Source organism: Aythya ferina, assembly GCF_964211825.1.
Source record: "Aythya ferina genome assembly, chromosome: 2".
Lineage (NCBI taxonomy): Eukaryota > Metazoa > Chordata > Aves > Anseriformes > Anatidae > Aythya > Aythya ferina.
The window spans coordinates 93,207,956-93,222,463 of NC_140297.1; the positions used below are offsets into that span (position 1 = coordinate 93,207,956).

Sequence of the window (14,508 nt, forward strand, 5' to 3'; positions counted from 1 at the left end):
AATATGCTATTTATTGTTTGTATAAACTGAAGATTGATCAAAATTATTTGTTTCCATTTATATCTTGTTGAAAAACTATGGGAGATCACTGTTTGAAGTAGATTACTGCCAATCATTCTCATATGTAGAATGAGAAAACTGAATACAAACTATTCTTGTAGCCTTCAGCTGAGTTATTTAACTAAAACCAGGGCTGAAAAGGTGGGATTTTTCACACTGTTTAACTGGAAATACATAGTGTAGCCAGGGATCAATATTGATGCTTGGATGGATGAAATTACATTTTCAGTATTGCAGCACTGAGTAAGGATAAAATAAGAGTATAACTGGTAATGTGTGATATGCATAAGGGATGCCAGCTGCCCACATTAAGTGAAATCTTACTCATCTTAATCATGTGAATAGCTTCATGGATGTCCCTGAATGGGACATCCTTTCCTAATGTAAGGCCATCAATTTCATATATAAGCGAAGAGGGACTGTGCTCACAGATTCTGATAATATGGTATGTATCCAGTTGTTGTAGTTCTGGAATAAAAATTGTTGATTACATTGAAAATATGTTAGCAATTTTTCTAACCAGTAAATGTGTATCTCCTATATGGTTAGTTCTCCATGCAGATTGTTATGTTTGTAATATGATTGGTTCCTCTTTGCTGTGGAGTGGTACTTTAATGGGCATTATTTTTGTGATGTAAGCTATAACTTTCAGCAATTCACGGTGAGACTTTTCTTATCAATTGCCTCTTGATAGCATCACCATTTCATTAGCCTTAATTAATTCCAGAGGTAGTGTAGTTTAGCAGATAATGCAATATGCAGAATGTTAAGCAAGTCTCACCTACGTGGTACCGTGCAAGTTATGTCATTTCTTGTCCTTTATCCGGTAGAGGTTTGTCATCTATGGCTGCAGTGATCAAACTTGTACAGCATCTAGGATAGCTGATCTGAGTTTTATTTCTAGTCCTACCACCTGCAAGGGCTTTGAGGCAGGTGACTCAACCTTTTTGTACAGTCTGCACAATACTGCTTCTCACTTAGGAAAGGATTTTGATATCTACTGTTAAAGAGAATGATAACACTGGAAGTGCTTAATATGTCTCCTGAACAATACACCACAATAAATATGCTAGTATTTTCTCAGGTGAGATGTCATACTAACTAGGCACAGCTTCTCAGAGTTTCCCTGTTCCAAACCATTACTGCTCAGTGTCTACTGCATGGAGAAGAGGCCATATTCTACAGAGTGCGTCAGTGAGACAATCCTTGTTCTTTGTTACCTGCACAGTTTTCCCTAGCTGTCAGTCCAAGTTTGACAAACAAGAATACTGTACTGACCATCACACTCTTTTTTGTTCATCTACAACAAAGCAATGCTTACTGAACTCTGTAATGTTCATATATATCACTGTGTAGCCAATATCCTTATGAAACTAAGGTGAGGCAATTAGAAAAGTTGAAGAATGAGTCTTGCTTCCCAACCCACCAGAACAATCTTCAATAAAAAAATAAAAAATAAAAAACCCTGCTCCTGGATGAGGTAGCACAATGTCTGCTGACTAGGATTACTCATGTGCTTACCAATTTTGGAGTATCACTCAAATCAGAAGAACAGCATATCACAAGCACGCAGTAGCACAGCAGCCATGAAAAATCTCAGTGTTTTATGGACAGTTGGGACCAACAGAATGGTCATTATTGAATTAAGAAGGTGACAGCTGGGGGGACTTGAAATCTTTTCCTCTTTTGTCATAGATACTGTGGTATTGCCTGGCTCTCTAAATGAAACAACAATAGTGAGGCCTCAGGGCAGATTGTCTGCTATCCCTCTCTTGGGCAGTCTGCTTTTCTTCCCTCTCAGTGTATTAGAGGTGGCTGATCCATTGTAATGCAATGCCAAAGGCCTTTGGGACTTAAAAAATATGTGTGTGGTATTGCAGGGGCAAAGAAAAAGAATCGACCCTACCAGATGTGACTGTTTCAGGTGGCAAATGGGTTTTAAAGAGAAACAGAAGTAAAAAACAAAACAAAACAAAAACAAACAAACAAACAAAAACGCTTATGTGGCTTAAAGCAAATGAAGTAATTCCATGTGGTTGTCCAAACTTAAAGCAAATACAGTAAATGTAATTGGTTGTCCCCATAGCTCTTTCACTCAAAAGCCCTTAGTAACAGGATGTCCTTTGCATTAAAAATTACATGTTGGTCACAGCAAACTTGTTTCCTCACAGATTAAACTGATTTACTACTGCAATAACAGTTGTATTAAATGTCTGCTAGAGCCAAACAGCTGTTTGGTTTGATGACATCTCAATTCCTTTTTTGAAATACTGAGAAGTATTTACTTACAGGTATGAGGAAGTGCTTTGGTTTGTTCAATACTTTGTACTCATGCAAACAATATCCACGTGCAAACAAACGCAGCAGCTAGTCACTGTTTGTTATTCAGTCATTGCTTATTCTCCTGTGTCTATTTCGAACATTGTTGTCATCTGTTAAGTAAGCAGAAACATTATTATTACTGAGAGGTGGCCATTCATGAACAATATTATTCTTCCAGCACCATAAGGCACGTAAGGCAAAAGTCAAAACAATTATTAACAATGCTGAGCCAACAGCAAATGGCTCACAAACAACCCACAGGCTAAAAATGCTTTGTCCAAATAATTCAGTGCGTAATTAACAAATGCATTGGCAGAAAAGTGCTCATTAACAATTTGCAAGCAGGAAACAGAGTTGGGTAGTGTTTTCACAAACTGGCTGCGATAGATGTAGTAGGAAAGTAGGGTTGCATCCCCATGCTCACCTAGAATAAAGTTGTTCCTTGTCTATATAGGGATTGCTAAAGGGAGTTCAGATTAAGCTCACTGAAGGTATGAAATTCAGGTACATAATTGAGGTGCACAAAACCCAGCATGGATGCTTCCACTGAAGGCCAAGCAGCATGAGCATACTGCCTTCTCCACGGGTGTGGTGGAATAGCCTTGACCAGCCTCTCAATAACCAAGCTAAGCAGCACAGACAGTGAAGATAGGATGAAAAAGTTTGCAGGTTGAGGTAAAGACAACGTTTACCAATTACCAGCATGGGCAAAACAGACTCAACTTGGGGAAAAGTAATTTAACTTACCACCAATTATCATAAATTCAGACAGTGAAAGACAAGACAAAGACTAAAACAAGACCTTTCCCCCTCTGTTGCCCAGGCTTAGCTGCATGCCCTCACTCCCAACACCTCTCTTCCCATCCCAACAGTGTGGTTTTGGGCAGCACAAAGCACTTTTAGTCAGTACAAAGTGGCTTCTCTCTGCAGCTTCTTCCCTCTAACGCTTCTGCCCTGCCGCAGTGTGGTCTCTCTCCCACAGGCGGCAGCCCTTCAGGTAACACACACTTGCTCCACCATGGGCTGCAGGGGAGGTCAACCCCAGTGCCTGTAGCACCTCCTCCTCTCCTCTTCCCCAATCATGGTGTTCCCTCAGACATTTCTGACTTTGTTATTCCCCTCCTTGCTGCCGCCTGTCTGTCTTGTGTGGCAGTTTGCCCTCCTTAAAGCCCTTCTCTGAGGCGCCACCATCTTGGCTGCAGGGCCTCGGCCACGCCTAACACAGCAACCCTGCAGCCCCCGCTGCCAGCACCTGGGCACCCGCTACCCCATGCAAAGGATAAAGCTAATGCAGATTGAGTATGTGGGTTGGTTTTTGTTGTGGTGGTGTGGTTTGTTTGTTTTTTTGTTTTACCCTTTAACTTATTCCTGTTGCTTTAATGCCTTCTTTGATTACTCCTGTGTTCATGAGTGTCCCTTAAAGCAATGCTTACTCATCTCTAAGAGCACCGAACCTCAAAAAATAAAGCCAGGACTATACAAGAAGCTGTTAGTGCACTGTTGTCAACTGAGGCGTGCTTATTGAAGGGCTGCTGGGCCAGTACAAGGTTTAAAGGCAATTATTGTAGTAATGGCAAGCCCCACTGACATGGTATATAGTTCGTATCATTTGTAGACCTGATAAAAACTACAACAAAAAGCTGTATTTTTTTGGCAACGTTTCAGTGTAGGTGGGTAGGTGAGACTAACTTGGGGGGGGGACTAGCATGCCTGATAGACATAGCTGTAGTTTGCAGGTGTCCTTAAACTGCCTCGTTTTCCCAACGGGGTTTCCAGCTGACTTGGGGTCTGTTCTACACCTCAAGGTTTAATTCTTCCAATGCACTCTGGAAGCAGTAAACAGCTGCAAATGTGAATGAGCCAGTGTGGTCTGTTATGGTTGTGCCCACAGCAGAAGCACTTTCCTTACTGACTCAGAAATGCGGATATACTTGCTCCATGAGCAAACCATTCCTTGGGCATGGCTTCAGCACAGTTCCACCTCATGCCAGGGTAGCAAAACCACCCTGGGAAAGGTTCTGTGGTTTCCCATGCCTCCAGTAAAAAATGAGTTTTTTGGGGGCTTTTGTCAGCCAGTCAGGGACTTAAGATACCTTTCCCTAGACCAACACAACAGTTCTGCTAGCTGAAAAATGCTCTGCTCTGCTGAGCTCTGCTGTGCTGAAATGCCAGCATAAACATATTAGCATGCTTGGGCTCGTGGCAGTTTGGTTCTGTGCCACTAGAAATGGTTCTTCTGTCTTGTGTGGTTACCCTGAATGGATTTACTATGTGGACAGATACTAGGGTAAGTATATGTCCATGTAAGGAAGTTTTTTGGCTTGGTCAAAATACCTATTTCATGTTAACTTAGGTAACTGTTGAAGAAAATTAGACAGACACACCTCTTTGGATGTAAACTTCATTTGTTTCCCATTAGTTTGGAATGGTTGCCATTTCTCTATATATACTATTAATTTCAATTGTATTAATTCTTCCAATGTGGATACTTGGAAATAACATTTTCTGCAGTACCTCTCTGCAATACCTCTTCTACTTAGTTTTCTCTCTCTTTTTTTTTTTTTTTTTTTTTTTTTGGTCAAGTCTCTCAGGAACAGGCTTAAATTTAGTCCAAATATGTGATTCCAGATTGGCATAAATGTATGCAGAGGGACTTACATACCATTTGAAGTTGAAGTAGTTCAGCCTGCTCAGGCAGGAGGTCTTTAGGTGAGGTTCTTCTAAGAAGCCTCAGGTTTGGCATCCAACTGCTATTGAAGTTAAAAGAGAATGATAGAAAAAACTCCCATCTTACAGGAGAAAATGATGATACTGCCTTTCCTCCCAAAAAAAGAAAAACAGAAAAAGAAGAGAAAAAGAAAAAGAAAGAAAAAGTGGTCTTGCTTGTGCAGTGATCTTCATCTTAACCGTTTAAGCTAATTCATGAGAGACAAATAGGAATTTTCCAGAGAAATGTATAAGAATATGTGGAATTGTCACTTTCAGTTTACGGTGGTGATAAAATGAGATTACTTTTAGTGAATAAGCAAAGTTGCTTGATCTCTGCATCCTTTATTTGATGCTGTTTCATAAAAGGCTTTACCCTGCTCTCTGTCATGCTATAAGTGAAGGTCTTGCCAGTTCCACTACTCAGCAGCTTGTATGGGATGGCTGATGCTTCTTATGAGACTGAAGGCTATATTCACAAAATGCTTTTATAACAGAAAATGTTCTGACTGGCTTTGGCTGACTAGATTTTGGGCATGCAGGCTGCACATAGGCTAGGTGTGGCCCAGACCACTGAGCTTTGATATCACAGCCTCTTCCTGCTATCTGCCCATGTTATTTTTCAATGAAAATCAGGATGTGAGAAGGGATGGAACATCGCTTGGTGTGACAGCAATAGCTGGGATGTGAAGCTGGACTTGAGCCTCAGGAGGATTTTCTTCCAGAACATTTTCTTTCATAATATTTATTCAGTGACTGGGATGAAAAAGGTTTGCATGGCTTTTCAAAGTTTATAATATCCTGAAAGCTGAATATGTCATACCAGCCAAAAATTTGTATTGTAGCCAATGCTGTAGATGGGATGCTGTCTTAGATAGAAGGATCTTCTATTTCACCTAGTGTAAGGTTTCCCTCCCCCCCCCCCGAAAAAAAAAAAAAAAAACACCAATTCTTCACGTGGTCTGATTACCATAGGGCATGCAGTTTCACAGGAGAAATGGGGAAATTATGAATTTTCTGCCCTCGAAAACTTCCCTGCATTTTTGCTAAAGGCACAGTATGCTTTCTAACATCTGCATGCTGTAAGAGATCACCATGAGCTGTATCTGAATGAGACTGAAGATTAACTTCCCATGGTGTCATCCCAGAGCACTCTGTAGTGCTCGTTGAGCTGAAGGTTAACATTCTGCCTCTTTGTGCAAAGTACAGAGATTAGCAATGTTTCTTTTACCACCTCAGTCAATTGCTTTTTCAGCACCACTCATGTATGTGGTATCTACTGCATCCTATAGCAATGGGTTCCCCTGTTTAATTATGATCTTTGTGGAAAACGTCCTTTCTTGGGTTTGTTTGTTTGTTTTAAACTCGCTAACTGCTCACTTTATTGGAATCACCATGCTTCCTGTGTCACGAAAGACAGTGGAAAAAGCTTTTCTTATTCCCTTTCTCAGTACTGTTCTTGATTTTATGAGGCTCTGTCACAAAGCCTTCCCTCGGTTGTTCCTCTTCCAATATGAAAATCCTAAAGCTGTTTTTTCTTTCCTAGTACAGAAGCCACTACATACCTTTGATCATCCTGTCACCATGTATTTTCTATTCCTTCCCTGTCCTTTTTAAGATGAGATGACTGGAACTATATTCAGTATTCAAACTGTTAGGTGGGCAAAGGATTTATATGGCAGTATTTTTATGTTTTCTTCTGCTGTGTTCTCTGCTCTTTTCCTAATATTTCCTAATATACCATTTTCTTTTTTGACAGTTGGTGAGGATTTAGGTGACATTTCCATAAAGCTATTTGCAAGCTCTCTTTCCTAAGCAACAGTTAATTTCTCTGTGTGTTTATAGATTTCCCAGGGTACAGGTATAAGACCTTAGTTACTTAGCCATGAAAACAAGGCTAAATTACAAGAGTGTTTTAGGCTATAAACATGATGATTGTTAGTAGAATTTAATGTTCGCTCAGTTCTACTGGCAATTTTGTGTTGTTCTGGGTTTTATTATTCTAGAGATTTCTCACAATAAGCATGTGAAGCAGTGTGAATGTTTCCCACAGACCCCATCTGTTTAGCAGGTTGGTGATAATTTTAACAGAACATTAATTTTAACAGGAAACTCATTCAGGAAAGAGTTCATTCAATGAGTATTATCTAAGAGAGTTTTGCTAATTTTGCCACTGTAAGGGTTATCCTGGCTGAAAACAAAAGAAGCTAAAACCAATCCTTTGCTACAATAGCTTGGAGATTTCTTCCCATAGTCTTAAGTATCAGATAGAGATGCACAGCCCTTCAATGTTTTTTCATAACTGAAATGTGCTTACTATCATAATGGATACTAGGATGGAGTTCTGGGGCTGGAATGAAATAAATCACTTCAGGATTGTTAAAACCTAGCTGCAAAAGAACTTAAAATAGTTGTTTCTAAAAGAATTGCTGGCAGAATCAATTTATTACCGCAAGTCAATCAGTCTCACTTTACTTTAAAACACTTGCTACGTTATATTTCAGTAAGTATTGTTGAAAATTCCTTTATGGGCTAAAGAAGACCTCAGTGCCATGTCACACGCAACGGTATTTTAAATGGGGTTTTCAGCACTCTCCTTTCATGGAGCATGAATCTTTTTGCTTGTTAGTATAAGATCTTGTTTTCAAACATGTGGCTGCACTGCAGTAGAGAAACTATGGGTTTTTGAAGATTCCCTGTTCACGTGGCCTTCTCTGAGAAGTTGTTCTGCTCCTTACTAATTCTGTTTATTCCCATGCATTCTAGGCAGTTTCCTTTGGAATTTTTTTTTTCCCTATTGCACTCTCAGTCCTGCTAATCTGTGACAGAGATGGAAACATTATTTTATTTTAGAGCTCTGGTGGGTTGACCTTGTCCAGCAGCCGTGCACTCAGCCTGCCACGGTCTCATTCAACAGGACAGGGGGAGAAAATAAGATGGAAAAGCTTGTGCATCACAGTAGAGACAGGGAGATCACTTAACAGTTATCTTCATGGTCATAAGATAGCCTAGGAAAACGAATTTAAGTTACTGCCAATTAAAAATAGAGTAATAAACTAACTAACTAACCAACTAAAACCCCTTCCCCCACCACCCTTCTTTCTAGGCTCAACTTCACCCATCATTCCCTTCTCCAGTGTGGGGTCTTCCACACACTATGGTGTGGATATCTGGTCCTATGTGATCCTCTCTGTGGGTTGCAGGGGAATACCTGCTTCACCATGGTCTTCTCCATGGGCTGCAGAGAAATCTCTGCTCTGGTGCCTGCAGCACCTCCTCCCCATACTTTTGAGACCTTTGTGTCTGCAGGGCAGTTTCTCACACATTCTTCTCAATCCTCCCTCTCACAGTTGCCACACAACTTTTTTTTTTTTTTTTTTTTTACACTTTCTTCAATGTGTTGTCACGGAGGCTGATAGGCTGAGCTTTGGTCAGTAGCAGGTCTGTCGATCCATTTGGTCCAGCAGCCAGGCCAGCTGGAATTGGTTTTGCCTGGCACAGAAGCAGGCCCTGGTCTCTTGTCACAGAGCCTATCCCTGCAGCCCCACTGCTAACAAAACCTCATCACATAAACCCAACACAGTAGCAAAGAATAGTGACACCAGTGAAAAGATGAAAGACATATAGTGACTTTTCAGATTCCTCTACCCTGAATTTCATTTCCCTTTGAGTACTGTCAGTGTGGACCCAACATCCTGACTAGAGCCTTCCCAACATTTTCTGCCAGTTGTAATCAAAGTTGCCCTTTTAAAGCTGAGCAACTTCTGTTCTGCCCTACAGTAGTGTGCCCTCTCTTTCACAGTCTGAGTAGATGGAAGCTCTGATCATCTCCCAGTTTCTCAATTTCAATCATGTTTCTGGAGGTGAGACAGCTCCCTTACTCAGTCCTGCCTGGTATGGATGATTGGAAATTAAAAGGCTAGACTTGAAATGCAGAATAATATTGTGAGTACATAGGGACATCCTAAGCTATTAAATGACAAATAAAGAGGCCAAGTACATGAACTAGTTCAAAAGACAGTCAGATTTGCCAGTTGTTTGAAAGGTATTTAGGCACATGATCTTATGGACCTGTTTTGGAAAGGCATTACTTCAGCATATTGATTTATTAAACCAGAAAGGAGGCAGGTCTCTTTCATTTTCAGTGTTTCCTCACAACTGATACAGCTTAAAAATGTGGCTACAATAAGTTAAATAATTACTCTTATTAATTACTCTTATTGGTTTTCTGATTTCTTGTGCCCAGGTTGTACTGTGCAGTCCAGGTAGCCTGATCTGAGCAGTTCATTTTGTAGAAGTCCATAAACTCTGCAGATTCAATGATGAGATCAAAGATTGTTTTATGGATGAATAACCCCATTAAATAAAAAAAAAAAAAAAAAAAAAAAGCTATTCCTTTGGAAAAGTTTTGTTATAATACATGATAGAAAAAAATAAGTACTAAGTTCTTGATTATTCCTCTTTTCAGAACATACCCAACATCTTTAGATTTCTTCCTTGAGACCACAGAGTGACTGCAAAACTGACCAGCAACAGCAGGTTTTTTAAGTATCACTTGGTCTTCTGACAAGTAAGTTCTTCATTTTCAGTTCTGTTTTCTCCCCTTTATTCCTGACTTGTATTTCATTTCTTTACTTAATATATGGATGGCCATGCTCATTTTCTGCACCAAGTGAATAAAATGAGTGAAAATTTTATAGTATGAAAGTGATCTTAGTCTCCTGTTCTCCAGCTAGAATGAAGCTTTATCAATATTACAGATACAGTTTAGATGAAGTACTGGATCACCTAATTATTCCAACTTGTTGTGCCAGTGGGACTGTAGTCACTCTGGATGTTTTAGCACTTTTCCTTGGTAGTAGAACATGGTTAAAACCTCATTTCTGTCACTAGAATTGTGTAGCATCAGAGTCAGAAAATGGTTATCCTTTTGCAGTTGAGCTCTTCTGGGGAGCCTCCAGAGGTTATTTATTTCAGTAAACGGGACCCTAAAATTTGCCAGTTTGATTGGATACCAAACGGAGATCTTGCATATAATTTTCCAGTGCCTCAGATTAGACTGTTACTTCAGATTACAAAAAAAAAGAGCAAACCCTATTCATTTTAAGAACAAAAAAAAATGCTGCATACAGAGAAGACAGCAACAATAACTTATTCCAAAACCTTGAAAGACTTGTTGACACTTTGAGCTTCTTCACCTGAAGTTCTGGTAATGGCTCCTTCTGCAACTCTTGCTCTGCAAGGCCTTGGGGTCCTTGGTACTAAACCTTAGGATTCCACTGTATCATTTTCTGATCTAACCAGTCTAGTGCATATTTCCAGCAATAACTCTGCTCATATGCCTTCTCTGCCCATTTAGTCTTCTCTGCTCCCTCTGCATGTCTTAGTCTTTGAAAAGTTGAACAACTTAGTCTCAGACTTGTACTTCACCAGAAGCTTGCTAACACTTCCTCTGAATGAGTACCTCACACAATTAGGTTTACCTAGTATGGCAGGCTATACTAGAAAAAAAATATATATATATAACTTCTTTACATAGTAGCACTTATTGTCTATATCTCAGTAATACCTGATGCTCTTTCTCCTTCCTACTGTACACCGTCTTTGCCAAATTCCCTTGCATTCCCCTAAATCTATACATTTGACTGCTCTACAACCTTCTCAAGTCTGTGCTTGATACATTATACCATACTCCCCCGAAGGTAAAATTGATGTAAAATGGGAAATTCAAGCCTTGAAAAGGATCTTTGGACTTTGTTCTTCTCCTGTTATTGTTAGATTTTCTGGGCTGTTTTGTGACTATACTGGGAAACGGGAAGAGGAGCTGCTCTGAACCTTGGCTTCAGTTCTAAAGAAAAAAAGAAAAAAAAAAAAAAAGGAATCTCCTTTTCAACCTTTTTAAAGCTTTTTAAAGTAACCTACAAGTTGTCACCCCTCTTAACCTGAATGAAGTCCAAGGTGAAAACTCTGAGGCAAATATCATGACGGTATCTCTCAAAATTGTGGAGGTTTTATAGATATATAAAAATAGAAGTTTTTAACAATTTGGAAGTCCTTAGTAAACTTAGGGAAAGGAAGCTGGAAAAAAATGGAAAGTGCTGGGAATAATAGCATCTGCAAATAACCACTATGGTAAAAGGAAAGAATTTTGTTATTAAAAGGTCTAGTAGTATCAGGAAAATGAGAGAGGAAAAAGAACATCTTGTTCTGGAAAGCAGAAGAATATCCTTACTGCTTATTAAGAGGAGCATAAGACAACCTGCTTTCTCTTCAGGACTTGCTGAAGGAGAACCTCAAAACTTCTTCAAGTTTTCTGGTTCATAAGAATAAGGTGTGTAAGGAAATACATCTTCAAACACAAAAATGTTTCTGAACAGTGCGGGCCAGTCACCCTAGTTTCTTAAGTGGGGGACCTTATATGTATAAAAAAATCTGTTTCCAGAGACTGCTCCTCCAAAATAGCGATGAAGGTTCTCATGTCACTACCACACTCCTTCATCTTTCTTTGTAGTTTCATATTGCTGCTGTAATTATTATGTTATTTACTTCTTGTTGGAATATACATGTATTCCTCTTCAGCATACTTGATGGATTTTATGCAACTGAATGCCTTGTTACATGCTGGCTCAGCTCTGACAGTCATATTTGATCGTCTTGTGCATGATAGGTAATGAAATTTTAGGACATTATCATTTCTTGCCTCTGCATATTTCTGAGATAAAGATGGAGACAATACATTCATTACCTCATATATCATAATTAAGTAAATTTAGCTACCTTCAGTCTCCAAAATAAAAGATGTTTAGACTATTTTCATATTATATATAAAAAAGTGATGTAAATATATACAATATTTAATAAATGCTCACATAAACTAGTGAATATACAACTTCAGTCTTTCCTATTGTTTGCTGGCTTGCTTGCTTTTCAGGCATTTTGGCTATAAGCATGTAGCCAAACTTTGAGTCTTTACTTGGGGTCTGAAAGGAACACAGTGTCGTAACTTACATTTCTCTCTTCCCATAAAGTAGAAGTAGTGCATACCTCTTTTATTACGACTGATCTCTTGTCTAATTATCTGCAGTTTTATTTTTCACTTTCCTATCTGACCATAATATATCAGAGATGTATATAATGGCATCAGTTTCCCTATTTACTTAATTGGCCACTCACTTGGATTGTACTAAAAGGAAAGACAGGTTAGAGCCAACTGCTTTAATTTATTTTCAATCTGTCTCTAAGATGCGGTTTTGGAGCTCTGTCCTGTTTATTACAAAAAGCAGATTGTAAGGAAGTGTGAGAGTGTTTGGCATATTATGAACCCAAGACTAATAACTTAATTACTGCATCTCTGTGTGACATTATACATATCAGCACTATGCACAAAACTGATTTATCACTTCATCAACCCAAGAAATAAATAACAAATAGTGAGTCCATCTGGATGGAGGAAAAGAAAGTTTTCATTTTGAAACGTGAGGGCAGAGGAAAGAGATTCCATTTGGATTTAGTCACATTGATCTATTTTAACCAACAAACAACATTTGGTTTTGAGGTAGATGTTACAGAATGAAAAAAGTAGGACAGGCAGGTTCAGAGCATAGGTAGAAACAGAGGTGGTCATGTTTTGTAGCACAGAATTGTAACAGTGACCTAGGATCTGTTTGGCCCAGGATCGATTCCCTCCTCTACTAAGTAGTGTTTGAACTTAAGTCCCTCACCTCTAATTATAGCACCTTTCAACTGCTTTGAGTCTATAGTATTCCCAGGGAAATTATTCATTAGAGTTTACTTTGACCTACACAATGTTCTGATAAAAAGAAACCCTACGCAATGTCAACAGAGCACATGCTAAACTAGCACATCACAGAAAATAAACAGCATGAGGAGTCCTAAGCGAGGGAGGGCATTTGCAGTGGGATTCAGCAATGTTCACAGTTAGACACATGTTTTCAGCATTTTTCAGACAACCTGGAAGCTGACAGAATATTCCCGTCAATGAAATTTGCAGATGATGTGAAAAGTCCAGGCTGCTTACTATAGCCAGCAACCTGGGTCGCTTGGTAACCTCAGGCCAGCTGCATGAAGCAAAATACTGAATTTAAGGCTAAAGAATACAAGTTTTGTTGAGAGAAAGAGGAATTGTGTTCTAAAGAGCCCTAACCTTTGAGGGAGAAAAAAAAACAGGCATCATAGCAAATAAGCAACCTGAGTGAGAAAATTGATTATATAGAAGGGGGATTGTTGCTTTGATTGTGAGGTTGGCTGCAGGGAGAGTGATACTAGAATATGGTGTTTTGGTGCCCCTGCTTTAAGAAAGGGTGTTGGGAATTGGAGAGGGTCAGAGGAGGGCCACTGAAATTATTAGTAAACTGAAGAAAATGTCTGCAATAGATTTGAAGAGCTCTGTCTGCTCTGGCTTTTTTGAAAAGAATCCAAGGTAGTATTTGATGGCCTTACCACGGAAAAAAGCAAGCAAGGAACATCACTGAAATCGTCACTCAGTCCTTCTTTTGCATGTTTACTTTTTAATTAGTTTCCTGGAGAAGGGCTGGCTCCTCTCAGTTGGTGTCATTAAAGCATTTTGATTTTCTGCCACAGTACAAGCAGTAGATAATATAGTGATTGACCTCACTTGCTTGATAATCTAGACTGGGAAGTACCTAATAACCCAAGTAAGATTGGTTAATTTCCTTTTACTTTTTATTCTCATTGCTTACAGTGCTCTTGATTGACAACACAGTTCCCACTGTCAAAACAGCAGCGGGGGAGAAGTCCTTGATCACTGTAGTCAGTCCTGCAGCACTGTTGTGAGAACATCATGTGCTGAATTATTTTGACTAGTACTTTATTTACATTAGCTACTCCAGTTTGGAAAGGTGGAGCTACATTAAGCTATCGTTAGGAAATTATATTAAATTTCCTGTTAAGATTCCTAATTTTTGCTTTTGTTATATTAGAAACCAATTAATGACATTTTCACTTTTACTATACATATGTTTGTTTTATTTATGACGTTAGACTAATATATTAGTCCAAATTACCATTCTTTCTACTGGGTAAAGAGAACTCTGTTGACTGGGTCATGCAAGATTTAAAATTAGTAGATTTCAGCCTCTGCCATGAAGTTTTAAATACACTGGAAAATAACTTTTCCTGCTTTTATCATCTCTCAAGAGATAGTTTTGCATGGACTAGCTATTGAACAGTGAATAAAATGAAGGAAATATCTTCTCTGCACCCGCAGAGGAAACTACAGCTATCAAACTTGGACTTGACACTCAGTCAGAGGCTGTTTTCTCCCATCATTGAAATTCTCCCGGCTCAGTGGTTTAATGTTCAGTAAATCTTTACCAACAAATATGTAATACTTGAATACTGTATTCTATTTAACACAAATCAATTTATGGAGTTTAAGAA

General features: G+C 39.0%; 1 protein-coding gene across 20 annotated transcripts in view; it reads left to right on the forward strand.

The window, feature by feature from the left end:
- Window positions 1-14,508, forward strand: part of LOC311433109 (poly(rC)-binding protein 3-like) — a 511,482-nt gene that overhangs the window by 322,925 nt on the left and 174,049 nt on the right. For 16 of the 20 annotated variants that reach the window (XM_084511820.1, XM_084511839.1, XM_084511837.1 and 13 more), the window contains one exon: window positions 9,557-9,658. The exons of 1 other annotated variant lie outside the window; for it this stretch is intronic. The gene's annotated coding sequence lies outside the window, so the exon portion shown is untranslated. Of the gene's footprint in view, window positions 1-3,543; window positions 3,682-4,320; window positions 4,670-9,556; window positions 9,659-14,508 lie in introns of those variants that run through there. 3 more of the 20 variants (XM_084511814.1, XM_084511811.1, XM_084511813.1) reach the window with 2 other exon arrangements.